This window comes from Engraulis encrasicolus, unplaced genomic scaffold (genome assembly GCF_034702125.1).
Source record: "Engraulis encrasicolus isolate BLACKSEA-1 unplaced genomic scaffold, IST_EnEncr_1.0 scaffold_211_np1212, whole genome shotgun sequence".
Lineage (NCBI taxonomy): Eukaryota > Metazoa > Chordata > Actinopteri > Clupeiformes > Engraulidae > Engraulis > Engraulis encrasicolus.
In genome coordinates this window covers 19,062-33,563 of record NW_026945495.1, presented here as the reverse complement: position 1 = coordinate 33,563, position 14,502 = coordinate 19,062, and positions in this window count along the sequence as shown.

Genomic DNA, 14,502 nt, shown 5'->3' with positions numbered 1-14,502 from the left:
CAACAGGCAAGACCTAGCATACCAATACACGCTTGTACGAATCCAATCTCCACAGCAAGAAACAAAAGTCACTTCTTACCTGACACGATGCACAACTTTGGTGACATTCCCTTCACGCTTTAAATGTAGGCCTACATAATTCCTTGCTTAGTTGGTCCGTTTTTGTTCACCAAAGTGATGAGACTTCTCTTCACAACAAGTTAGCTCCTCCAATGGTTTCAAGACCTTATGATGCATGGCCAACACATCGCCCTTAATACCACTTTTATTACTACCTTGACACCACAAGCTAAACAAAACAAGCTCGCGTCACTGCACCGTTCTACCAAAGTACGTCTAGGGGTAGGCCTACTGTTCTTTCCCGTCTGGTTGGGGTTCTTTGAACACAAATGTAAAGCACACGGCGGTGCTGTCGTGCCGAAAAGCGAGTGCCTGCCAAAACACGAGTGCCGTCATTGAAACCAATGGAAACCGATGACCATTTTTTCAGATAGTTTTTACCCATTTTTGCAGATAAATCTGACACAATTTAAGATGGAAAGCCTATCAATAAAGCATCTACATTCCTTCTGGAAGTATTACAAAGAACTGGTTACAATTTCAGTATTATTTCCATGAAAGAATCGAAGAATTGTCATAACAAATGTTACAGTTTCATTCAAATAGCTCATATTAAGTGCAGGACGAGTAATGTTTCATAAGCATGTTTTTAGTTCATAAATTATGTAATTCATTCTGCAAGAAATTGTATAATGTTCTCTCAAAAAATGTCATTGGTTTCAATGAGGGCACTCGTGTTCTGGCAGGCACTCACTTTTTGGCACGACAGTGCCAATAAATAAAACCATGACTTACCAGAGGCTGTGACCACCAGTTGACTACAACACCTCTCCAAAATTCCTCTGGAAATGCCCATCCAATTCGTTGTCAAAACTTCCCAAACTGTTATAGTTCACCTCAGCTAGTTTGATATTTGCTCACGGGCATTTCCTATGATGCTCAATGTTCCTCCGTAGCACTAGCAATCCTACAGTGAAAGAGAGTCAGCGCGGGCAATCTACAGTAGCTGCACCTGATAGTTTTTTGACTACAGATACACGCTTCAGTGCTATAGTATGCACCGGGACCTTGCATCGCAAAGCGATGTGTTTCAGAGCATGTTTTATTATTGTTTAAAAAAATAAATAAAAATAAAATAAAATAAATTCGTTTTTTTCCCCATGGCCCTCCCCCTAACTCCGATTTTTTTTGCCATGGCCCTCCCCTCCACCTCATTTTTTTTCATCATGGCCCCCCCCCCCCCACGCACCAGCCCCCCCCCCCCGGTAAATTACGAACAGTCCCTAAGCACTTGAGCTCATTGAAATAGACCCAGAAGACATGGGAAACTGTTGTTTGCTTACAGAAGTCTGCAGAAGTTCTAAATAATAAAGCATTGCATATCCTGTGCTACAGTGGAAATGGACCATCCAACTTGTGTTAGTGCCAACTTCAAAGTCAGCCTCCATGATGACATGCGGGTGCAGTAGTGCATTGGTTAAGATGTTCTCACTCATCTGTAGAGTTAAATACAGTGCTGAATGATATAATGGGGTTTAAACAGCATGGAAAGCCACTCATGCATTGTATTTTGAAGGGAGATCTTCGATTACTGCCACATTACATTACTGCCAAACACTACACTGTTTTTTATATATATAAAATCATCTCATCGGTTAATGTATTTAACTGTTAAGTGTTGTCTTTTGTTTTGTTTTTAGTCTTCCTCGACATTTGCTGCCATTTATTGTCCCCGTCCCAACTCTTTTGAGACGTGTTGGATTTATCAAATTAGAAATGAGTACATATGTCCCCCAAAACAATATTTTTTCTCGGTTTTAACACTTAATATGTTGTCTTTTCACTATTCTCCATCTAATGAATATATTGAATGCTTTGAAAATGATAGCATTTTGATTTTGTTTACCAAACGTCCCAACTTCATCGGAGTTGGGGTTTGTAGTAGGAGCCACACGCAATGTTAATGTTGCAGCAAAGTTTGAGCTCTTTCCATCAGATTAGAATGATGACTGATATCCTCAACTTTCTCACCAACAACACCACTTTGAAGCGGACGGAATGCCACCTCCAACATGCACTGAGCAGTACTCCTCGCCTTACAATCAACTGAAATGTGTGATTGTTGCTAGACTTTGTGGTGGATCCGCAGAATCCATACTCAGTGACTGTTAATGCACCCGCTCCACTGCACAATCTGCTGAGCAACCAGGTTGTCGCACCTCGCCTGCGCAACCGTCTCCAAAGCTTGTCTTCAGCTTATACAGGCAGGATAGGTTAGTTCTCACGAACATACAGTAAGATAAGTGGAACTGTTTCAAAAAGGAATCTTCTGCAGTACAAAGATCAACCATAGTCATCAAGTCATCAACCAATCATCATAAAGGAGCAGAAGTTGGTCTCATCTAAAGACATAGCTGAGGCACATAGGAGAATGGACATTGCTGAAGTATTCAGCAGATCTCATGATGTCCTTTCAGCATCACCCCTGTTAGATGGTGACCTTCCGTTGGTTGTTAACAAGTCAAAGCTTGTCAGTGAAATTGAGCCTCACCTTAAAGGGGTATGCCACTATTTTGGGGCTTAATACAGTTAAAATCGTTGGCTGGGGTTTATAAAGGTGGTAATGTGTCTTATTTTTCATGTTAAGCGTTGTCTTGCTGTAAGACAAGTTAAAAGAGGGAATATGTCGCTAAGCTAGTGAAGGTCAATGTATCCGTGTAGCATTGTAGCATGCTACACGGATACATTGACTTTCACTAGCTTAGCGACATATTCCCTCTTTTAACTTGTCTTAAAGCAAGACAACGGCTTACATGAAAAGTAAGACACTTTACCACCTTTATAAACTCTGGCCAACGATTTTAACTGTATTAAGCCCCAAAATAGTGGCATACCCCTTTAATCTCACCCAATGAAGCTCTGAGTCTACATATTGTCCTCATGTTCGGGTAGGCTTCATGTCAAAGATCCGTCAGATGCCTCTGGCAGAAATTAGGCGCTGTCATCAATGCCACCATCAAGTCATCTTGTGACTCCTACATTGAGATGTCATTGAAGGAAGGTGAACACATGGGGCTTACCAACCCAACAACAGCCGTTGGCATCATTGGCATGAACGGACAAACACCCATTCCTCATCAACTTGATAAGTTCTGGGCCTCTGTGGAGAACAAGTGAAATCTCCAATTATTAGTTCCAGACATGATTTATTATCAAACCAGAATCAATACTACTGTCATTGTCAACCCTATTGTTGTTGATGATGAGGTGCTACCAGCAAAGTCAGCTGATGGTGAAGAGATTCCAGAGCTCTTGAACTGCGTTGATGAGGCTTAGGCCAGGTTGCTGGTGCATGTGAGTGCGCTGTTTGTGTGAAGCAGAGCAGACAAGTTGTTATAGACTCAAATGATACACATTTGCATTGCTTCTCCACTACAGCCCATATTTCCAAGAATTTGGTTTGCAAGAGATTTTCCAGCAGTATGGCACTGGTTAGATGAGGAGAATGCTTCCCCTCCATCAATTAGTCTCTCATTTTAGAGCATCACTGACTGTGAACATATCCTGTAAGGAGATGATTGCATGAGTAGGGGGTTGCATGAGGTTGGGACTAAACATGCAGCCATGGTTTCTGATCCAGTCCAGTACTTGGCTAACTTTGGAGAGGCCAAAATATTGACAGAGCAAGATGCCACATTGGCTGAGAAGTACTTGGTGCGTGTCTGGGCTGGGGCCAGATAAACCACAACAGCTGTAATATTTGATGATCACAGAGCAGAAATGTACAGCAGTGGTGCTGGACAGGGCTTGAAAACGAAATTATTTTTCAAATGTTCCGTTCCGAACGGTTCAGGCAGGTTTCAGTTTACGTAACGTTCTTGCAATCGTTCCGTCAGAAAAATATCGTTCCTGAACCGCTTCGGAACGAAAAATAACGTTCGTTCTTAAAGGGGTATGCCACTATTTTGTGCCTTAATACAGTTAAAATCGTTGGCTGGGGTTTATAAAGGTGGTAAGGTGTCTTACTTTTCATGTAAGCCGTTGTCTTGCTTTAAGACAAGTGAAAAGAGGGAGCATGTCGCTAAGCTAGTGAAAGTCAATGCATCCGTACAATGCTACATGGATACATTGACTTTCACTAGCTTAGCGACATATTCCCTCTTTTAACTTCTCTTAAAGCAAGACAACGCTTAACATGAAAAATAAGACACTTTACCACGTTTATAAACCCCAGCCAACGATTTTAACTGTATTAAGCCCCAAAATAGTGGCATACCCCTTTAACGTTCCTGCCGTGTTTAACGGCCATATTAAGTCTATTTTCGTGGACTTTATCTTAGAATAGACATACTCATTATTTCCCCTTGATTTACACAGTTATTCTCAAAAATAATAACACACCCAAAAACACTCAGATGGGCTATCCATCCTGGCAGATTTAACCTATGCCTATAATTCTTATCAACAGTAGCCCATGCCGGGGTCAGCCCAATGTTCCCACGGCCCATTGGTCCCACAGCCCATTGGTCCCACATTGCTAAGACTTTTGCGTTTTTTCAAAACTAGGCCCAATGGTCCCACAGCCCATTGGTCCCACAGCCCATTGGTCCCACATCACTAAGATTTTTAAATTTATTTTTAGGTCCGTTGGTCCCACAGCCCATTGGTCCCACAGTCCATTGGTCCCACATCACAAACACTTCAATGGGCTGTGGGACCAAGGGACCCACTAGTTTGACGCCCTCTCGGTACTTCACATGATAATCAAACATTTCAAACAAGCGATTTAAGGTTAGGGTTAGGTTTAGGGTTAAGGTTAGGGTTAGGGTTAGGTTTAGGGTTAAGGTTAGGATTAGGGTCGTATGACGTAAGCGGTAAGTACCGAAAGAGCCTTGAACTAGTGAGTCCCGTGGGACCAATGGGCCTAGAAATTCAAATAAAAAAGCAACGTGGGACCAATGGGCTGTGGGACCAATGGACTGTGGGACCAATGGGCTGTGGGACCAATGGGCCTAAAAAATGAAAAAAAGTCTTAGTGATGTGGGACCAATGGGCTGTGGGACCAATGGGTTGTGGGACCAATGGGCTGTGGGACCAGTGGGCCGTGGGACCAATGGGCTGTGGGACCAATGGGGCGTGGGAACATTGGTACGCTCCCCCTTTGCCAGCCCAGTAGCGGTGGGTGGAAATGTTGATTAGGGAAGCACAATACAGAATAGCGCAGGTGACGTTAGCATAATAAGAGGTGTCGATAGGCATGGATTTCAGTTCTTGCCTAGCTCTATTTAATAGGCCAGTGCAGCAAGTGAAATGTGTAAGTAAAAGGGACACAAGCTTGCTCCACATAAAAAATCCCAAACTCTTTTGAGATGTGCACGATGCAAGGGGTCACTAGAGAAGGGACAGGTTGCATAGTCTAAAACCTCGGATGCTCTCAGATATCGGCTACCAACCATTCCAGCGCAAGTCCATCATCACAAAACCGGAGACCTTTTGTAGCCTAACAGACAAGCGTCACAAAATAGTAAGAGTTTCCACGTAGGCTACTCCAGATCCCCATCAGCCCAGCCCTCTGCACGACAGAAGAGAATAATAACTTAAACAACAACAAATGCGCTGTCTTTCTCTATCCCTGCTTGTTGTCACACGCAACCTACTGTTATTCGTGATGACAGCCAGGAAATATTGCGCAATACTGAGGAAACCATCGAAACATTGAGTGGGCCAGCTAGCGTCAGTCCATCTGCCACGAATGACTTTATCCCGCATTGACCACAACAACAGATAAATAAGACGTCCTTGATTACAGCACATAAAACACCAGCTCTCACCTCCCTTCTCTACAACCGACAGTGGGATACGCTGCGCACAACAAAAGCACCTCAGTAACTTTACGACAACATAATTTGCCATAACCGCATTGAACATCGAGGCACTCGGCGGTGCCATTACAAGTAGTAAGCTAAACATGACTTACCCACCAGTTCTCAAGAGCACTCTGTGAATTAGGTTCATCAAATCACCTATCCAATTCCTTTGCAAATCATAGACTGTATGGTCCAAATACTGTCCCTGTAGGAATCCCAACACCGATCTCAAGACATGTTCTCTTTTGTTCTCCATTGTGTCAATATAAAACTCTGTACGGTCCGTGAATGAGACTGAAGAACAGCGCGCGGGTAAAGTGTCATCTCTCTTACAAAAACGTATTTGATATTGGTGGTCAACAACTTTAGGGCGGGTTTATTAGAGCCAACTTCCAATCACTACGAGAAAGCCAGGAGAAGCACATCCGTAAAATTTACCCAGGAAGTTTCTCCATACAATGCACAGCATTACAGCCGCACTCTGATTGGCCAATGCTCCTCAATATTTTATCAATCGGCGGCAAGAGCTCAGGTGAAGCAAAATGCTGTTGCTGTAGGCTATGCATGCATCCCCTCATACACGTCAGTAGCCGAACTAAAAGACTGCTCGTCGCCATGGTTACTCCTCAAACAAAATCGTGCACTTGTATGAAATATAGAGAACAAAAAAAAAACGTTATTAACCGGTTTGTGGATTTCAGAATAACGTTTTTGTTCCGGAACACTTGAAGACCATTTCGTTTTCGTTTCCGTTTCCGTTCCTCGTAAAATTCCATAAAATTTCATTCGTTTTCGGTTTTCGTTTTCGTTCCTTGAACCGGTTCGGAGCTCTGGTGCTGGAATCAATGCTCTTCCTCCCATCAGTAGTGCTATAAGAGGGCACATTCAGAGAGGGGCATTTCTAGTTCATAGAGTCTGCAAAATACTAACAAGAACCAAGGACCCCAAAATAAGGCATGAGCCTAAGCAACATGGGTGGCAGGAGCACATTAAAATGCCTGAAACCATTATCATAAGATATGATTATCATAATGATAACATGATTTTTTGAGTTAAAATAAATAAATCACTACAATGTTACAATGTTCCACCTTAGTAAATGTATTGTGTTTTGGGCTTAATTTAAGCCTAGGTCTTTATCATCACATTTATTCATTAATTGTTTATGCTATGATGGTCCCTAAAGTGTTAAGAAATATTAAATGTTAGAAATGTTAGATTTACATTTATAGTGGCAGTTCCTTATTCTTAATAATGACCTAATGGGCAAGCACATGGCTGAGTTCTTCAGAATAGGAAAAAGACCTTGACCTTGACCTTTTAAGGACTTTACTGATACAAATAATCATAATGTGAGGAGTTGATCTCCCCCCTCCTCACTGCTTCGCTGTGAACTCTTATAAGAGTAGCGTTTTGCGAGGTTACTCGCAGGTGCCTTGGCTACGTTTGCGCAAGCAAAGCGCAACGCGAATTTCATATTCATATTTACTGACTCGCATACACTCGCACACATACACTCACGAAATGCACCAGGACTCTCAAGGGACAATGTAATGCTTGTGGACAATATTTGTGTGCTTGGTGTGAACTTGGGAAAAGTTTGTGACTTGTGGGGGGAAACGGGGAAGTGTTGGAGGCGGCGCCATTGCAACAGCCTCTCAGTTTGGCGTTTCCACATACACAACCCCGACAGTGAAACTCACTCATGTATCATTTCTCCCGTCTGCCACAAAGTAACTTTTACACCATCTTTGACACGTAGTAAGGGCCCTACTACCATGTCTCATTTTCCACACATTTTCCACTGTTAATTTCCCCATAGTCTCGAACACAAACATTACCAACTTACCTGTCTGCCGCCTCCAGCACAACTGCCGTGTGAAACGCGAGCGCTGGGAGAGGAGGGGTTTTCTCTCCAGCCTCGGAACTGTGGGAGCGCGCATTTTGAACATTGGGGGGGAATGTGTGCATTACGCAGTTATCTGTATGTTTATTTTCTTTTTGTTATTTTGTTATGATTCTATTATGGTGGTGGATAATCGGGATTATGTTTATTTTGGTTTAGAGGGGTTTATGGTTTATGTAAATACTTTTCTTTGATATACTTACCTGTTAATGGGACTCAGCTCTGATTGGCTAATTTAGAAGGGAGAGGTTTCCTTTTCAAACAGGGCCTCATTTCTGTTCAGGAGAGCAATGGGGTATGAGCTATATGTAAGTACAATGCAATGCTGACTGGCTGTATTGTTGGAAGGCCAAATGCTATTGGTTTTTTCTGTTTGTGAATAACCGGGGGTTAAAAGCTAATTGCTGAAAGCATATTTTTTACTTTTTAAAAAATTATTTACTTAATTTACATTTTTGATTATTTTTCATCACTTATTTTTGGACTGTTTTTGCATTGCACCCCATGCGGGTATTCTTGGAACTGCGCAGAATGTTAAAATAAATCACAAACTATTTTTGTACGTCTTGACTCCTGAGCCTCCTTCCACCTCCAAGTGTCCAGCCTTGCCTCACCCGTACCCAGGGTACCGCTAGCCCATTCACACATATTATTATATGGTGTGACGTCATCGGTCGAATGCTCCATTCATTTCAACGGGGCTCCCCAACGTTCGCACGTCTGTTATTTTTCGATAACGGACGGGTTGGTCTATAACAGACCGCTGTCAATGGCAACAAGACTTTTCACTGCTAAAGCGACTTTTCAACAAGACTCTAATCAGCTGCTGTGATAGACAACACCTGTTGTCCTGGCTACCTAGCTGTTGCCTAGCGGTGTTCCACAACGGCACTGTTTTGTTTTGCGCAGCCTTTTGACATTAAAAACTATAATAGCCTTAACATTAAATAGGCCTAAAGAAATGTCCCCGCCATGTGTGAATCATTTAAGTATATCCATATAATAAGCGGGTTAACTTTCGGCGAGTCGGTCGCTTTGTTTCCGCTCCGCATCGGGGTCTAAAGATTCTCTCTGTCGTGCTGCTATTCCACGGTAGCGACCTTCTCGCCGAACGTTAACCCTTACATAATATCAGCAAATAACTCCTCGTGCCATAATTGATCATTTGTCTCTCATTTTTACAATGGAAGTCTATTAACGTTCTGCAGAATAGCAAATTTGACCTTGGCAACGACCTTTTAAGGTAAAAATCACACATAATCATCATGTAATTGTCAGAATTGAATTCCTCATGTGTATAAACAGTTTAAAAGTAAAAAGACAGAAATTTGTCATAGGCAATTGTGGCCATATTTGGCGGCCATATTGTGAAAAATCTGGCACTATGGTGGACGAGCACCTCCGTGATTTTTAATGTCTACGAACCCACGAACTCAAATCCAGTGAGAAACGCCCCCAACTCAAAATTGCGAACGGGTCTACAGGGCTGGTCCAGGACTATAGGTGACCTAAGCATGCACATTAAAGATAAGGTTACTAGCCTATGTGTGATCATAGACTCGGATTTGAGCTTTGAGCCTCACATCAACAAGATAACAAAATCTGCCTTTTTCCATCTTAGAAATGTCAACAAAGTGCGCGGTTTGGCCCCCCGACAAGACGCTGAGAAACGTATTCATGCCTTTGTCACCAGTAGGCTAGACTACTGTAATGCTCTCTTCTCTGGTCTCCCAAAAAAATAATTGACAAATTGCAACTCATTCAAAATTCTGCGGCAAGAATCCTAACAAGATCGGCGACGCCGCGTTTGCCTGCTATGCGCCCAAGAGATGGAACGCCCTCCCCATCGAGATCCGATCAGCCACCTCCGTCGACTCCTTTAAGAAGCAGCTGAAGACCCACCTCTTCATCCTTGCCAACTCCTAGCTGCCAAGGCGTCATAGTGTCCCAGCTGCCGCAGCGCCCTTACTACTCGCAACCAGCCCTGGCAGGGGGCTCCCCTAGGTGGCCGCTGGTCTCTGCCTGAGGTTTCTTCCTGACTATAGGGGGTCTTTTTTTCTCAGACTTCACTGAGCTTTTTTTTCCCCCTTACAAACTATGCATCAAGCGAAAGGGAGTTTTTCCTCACCCCTGATGCCACCAGGGGCCGCACCTGAGCGCCCAATCTCTGTGTGACTACCTATGACTTATGATAGGCCCAGCCACTATGGACCTTACACATCTAAGAATCCTGGTCCTATCCTACGTTGACCTTATGACTCTACATTCTCTGTCTATCTCTTCTTCCTCTGCCTTCCTGCTTTTTCTGCCTCTCCTCTATACCTCTCCTTTTAAATCTATCTCTAAAAATGTTTTTTTTTTTCCATTTGTTAAGCACTTTGAGTTACATGCCTTGTATGACACAGTGCTATACAAATACAATTATTATTATTAAATTATTATTAAGAACCAGAATGAGAGAGCACATCACTCCTGTCTTGGCGGACCTGCACTGGTTACCTGTCTCACACAGAATGGACTTTAAGATTCTGCTGACAGTATTTAACCCTCTCGGCGCCACAGGTTTTTGCCCAAAACTGATGATTTTGACATGTTATATTCAAAAGGCTGTGGCTTAACATGGGTAATAGATAGAGCCTGACAATTAATGAGACAAATATTGAGGATGACCCAAAGTTTATTTTGGGAGTAAATTATCCCATCTAATTTGCATATTATGACGTCATATGGTGTCGGCCATTTTTAATTTATAATGAGTTATTGCATATTTTTGCATATTTTTACAATATTTTAAATCATTTATTCAATTTAATGTATAAAAATTCCCCAGACACCTTCACTATTATATTCTGTGCATACAGTTTGGTCTAGAAAGCAAAAATTGTACACTAAAAGTGTAATTTGTAACTAATATAGTGCAACAATGTAGCATAGTGACAAACACAAGTGAATGGACGGTTGCCGTTTTGCCTGTAGGGACTGGTCTATGAAGGTGACAAGTTATTTTTAGTGCATGGACACCCTTCATAGCAATGCCCAGCATACAGATTCTATCCACACTAGGGGTATTATGTGCATTTTGTCCATTTGTGTGTCTTTGAACCAAGTACAGCAGGCCTACAGTAGCCTACAGTAGGCCTGTCAGCGTACACCCTGAAGGACTCTGGGTATGGGCTACATGTCTAAAAACTTGTGCAAATATCTATTCAAACCCAGTGTTACATTTACTGATATACAAATAGGTGATATAAGGAAAGTGTGTGTGTGTGTGTGTGTGTGTGTGTGTGTGTTGGGGGGGGGGGGGGGGGTTACCTAGCCTATATCGCCCATGTCTTTCTGATGCACCAAACCCCAGCTGGTATCACACTTTTTTGTTGCAAATAGACTCAGTCAGGTCGCAATTGGACATAATTATTACTATTATTATATCATTAGAATAGCATTGCTATTTATTTAGACCTGCAGTCGGCAGGAACAGTGTCGAGTAGCGTGAACTATGCTTCCGTTTTGCACCGAGTAGAATGCGCACGAGACCTCTGTGTCTCGGGCGCATACTCCTCTCACTCCATCCCCCACTGTTGGCAGGAATATGCGCACTTCTTTTGTCTTCATTTACTTTTCTACTTAGTATACAAGCTCTTCTACAAACATCCTGACCACTGTCACCCTCCAGATGATGAATATTGACTCTGTAACAGGCAAATTACGACGCGTTGCATCATTCCCCTGTCGTTGCAATGAACGTCGCCAGCATAGCGACAGTATAGCCTACAAAGCAGCATGAAATTACCTCGCATCTCGATCGGAAAAAACCTTCCCTTCCTCAATATACAAGTCTCCTGCAGAAACGAACACTTCTATTGTGTACTTACAAGTGAATGAATGAAGGTTTTTCTTGTTACAGTCCCCATGATCGACGAATAGGCTGTCGATAGTTTCCCTCAGGCAACAGTAACATGGGAAGTATAACGCGGCAGAAAATACACTCCTGTTTGCATATTACCTCATTTAGGGGCGAAATATATGATGAATACATATGTACAATCATGACAAGTTACCATTTGAGTGCATTTGGTCGTTTATTCAGTAGAATTATCCACGTAATGTCACTACAAGGCTGCTTCCGTCTTTCGCGTTGTTTCACAGGGGAAGTTACTTCCGCAATGTCCGAGGTTTGTAGTTTTGTAGTTTTCTTAAACAAAATACCATATAAGGCGTCCCAATGTGTTTAGAACTGAAGTACTACATGTCTGCCACCCAATGGAGTGGAAGTTGAACTACATTTGATATCCTATTTGAAAAAAACGGCCGTTGTAATCAATACGGCATCTCGTCGACAAAAGTCGCCTGTGGCGCCCAGAGGGTTAAAGCATTAAATGGACTTGCCCCTAGTTATATCTCAAGTCAAGTCAAGTTGTATTGTCAATTTCTTTACATGCACTGGTCATACAAAGAATTTGAAATTGTGTTTCTTGCTCTCCCATGCAGACATAGACTAATCTAGGTAAGGACATAGACAGTATAGACATAGACAGCACTCATACATGGACATAAGACAGTATGGACATAGACATTGCTCATACAGACATTTAAAGTGCAAGACTGGACAACAGAAGACTTGTAGAGAACATACATTAAGAGGAGGTATTTTGTTGTGCTTTTCCTAAAAGTCCTTTATAGCGTTATGACATAATAATAGTAGCATTTGAAGAAAATAAATAATTAAAATAGGTTTATTAAATACACCAGCAGCAGTATGTGTGTGTGTGTGTGTGTTTGTATGTGTTTTGTGTGCGTGCGTGTGTGTGTGTGTGTGTGTTTAGTGCAGGTAGAAAGTGCGGTGTGCGTCTGTGTGTGTCTGTGTATCTGTGTATGTGTGTGTGTGTGTGTGTGTGAGTATGAGTTGTGTGTCAGTGTGTGTATGTTTGGGTTTAGTGCAGAAAGTGCGGTGTGCTTGTGTGTGTGTGTGTGTGTGTGTGTGTGTGTGTGTGTGTGTGTGTGTGTGTGTGTGTGTGTGCATGTGTATGTTTTGAGTTAGTGCAGGTGGAATGTTCAGTCGCAGATATGGTGGTGGGGATGAGGGGGGGAGGGTTGTCAGTGGCCTGGCTGGCTAGAGGCTGACAGTGGAGGGAGAGTGGGTTGAGTGTTCAGTATCTTGATTGCTTGATGCATCGTGCTGCTTGCAAGCCTGGTGGTACGGGAACGGAGGCGCCTGTACCTCTTTCCAGAGGGCAGGAGGCTGAACAGTTTGTGTGCAGGGTGGCTTGTGTCTTTGATGATCATCAGTGCTTTCCGGGTGAGGCGTGCGGTGTAAATGTCCTGCAGGGAGGGGAGTGGTACTCCAATGATCTTCTTCGCTGTGTTCACAACACGCTGGAGTGTCTTCCTGTTTTTATCCGTGCAGCTTCCTCCCCACACTGTGATGCAGCTGGACACGACGCTCTCTATGGTTCCTCTGTAGAATGTTGTCATGATGGAGGGTGTAGCACTTGCCTTCTTTAGTTTGCGCAAGAAGTAGAGACGCTGATGGGCCTTCTTCACCAGTGATGTAGTGTTGGTGGTCCAAGAGAGGTCGTCGCTGATGTGCACTCCAAGGAACTTGGTGCTGCTCACTCTTAACCTGACTCTCGCGCAGATGGATTGTCATCCATCTGGAATTTTGGTAGTAACCTTGCTGTTCTAGCTCGAACGTGATTGGAGAAATTAGGTAAGAGTGACGTACTACTTCAACCAATCACATCGAAACGGGCCGTGACGTAGTTTTCAGCGACGCGAGATAGAAGCCACAACAGAGCAGTTAGCATGTTGACAGTAGTCCCAGCCCAGCTAGCATGTGTATAGTGGATCATTGTTGGCGTTTGAACGGCAAGCCGCCTGTGGTATGCCACCTGTGTCCGACATCGGACCACTGACGGTTACAAAACACACAAGGCATCGGTGGATTTTGGTTGGCAATCCGACATAGTGCACGAGTACTCTGCAGGGTCCAAACAGCGGCATGCTACCTGACAATCCACCTACGTGAGAGCCAGGTTACATGCTACCAGCCCCTAGCACCAAGGAGGACGGCTACTCATTTGGTGCCAGCATCGTTTGCATCAGATAAATCACAACAAAGATATGGTAAGTTAGATGTCTTGAAATGGCTATATTTTCTTTTAGTGAACACATCACGGGCATGGGTTTGTCCGTTTCTGACGGGGTGATAAATATTGCAGACAAAATGGACGTCTGCTTGCCTGCACAACCAATGTGACATATATTGATGAATAAAACTTAATCAAGTATGTGTATTTCGCTGAAAATGATTGACCAGCGATAAAATGTTATTCAGACAAAATTGCCAGTCATATGAAAACAATGCAGCCTCAACAGCATGCAGTTGCTACTAGCATTATTGGTTGTGTTCTGGTCACCGTTAGGCATGCCAATTTACCTATGATAATACAGTAAATCGTTTACAGTCCCATACGTTTTGTATATCCTACCATGAGAGAAATATACACCAGGATTGCATTAACTACTCCCGGTGTGCACGATTAACTTCGGGTCTGATTAACTTGGATGGCATAAAGAGCTGTTCACGTCAGACTAGACAGGATGGGGCGTCTTAAGTTCTATTATACACTTTGGAAACTGCATTACGGTTCGACGAGAGGACCATGCCGT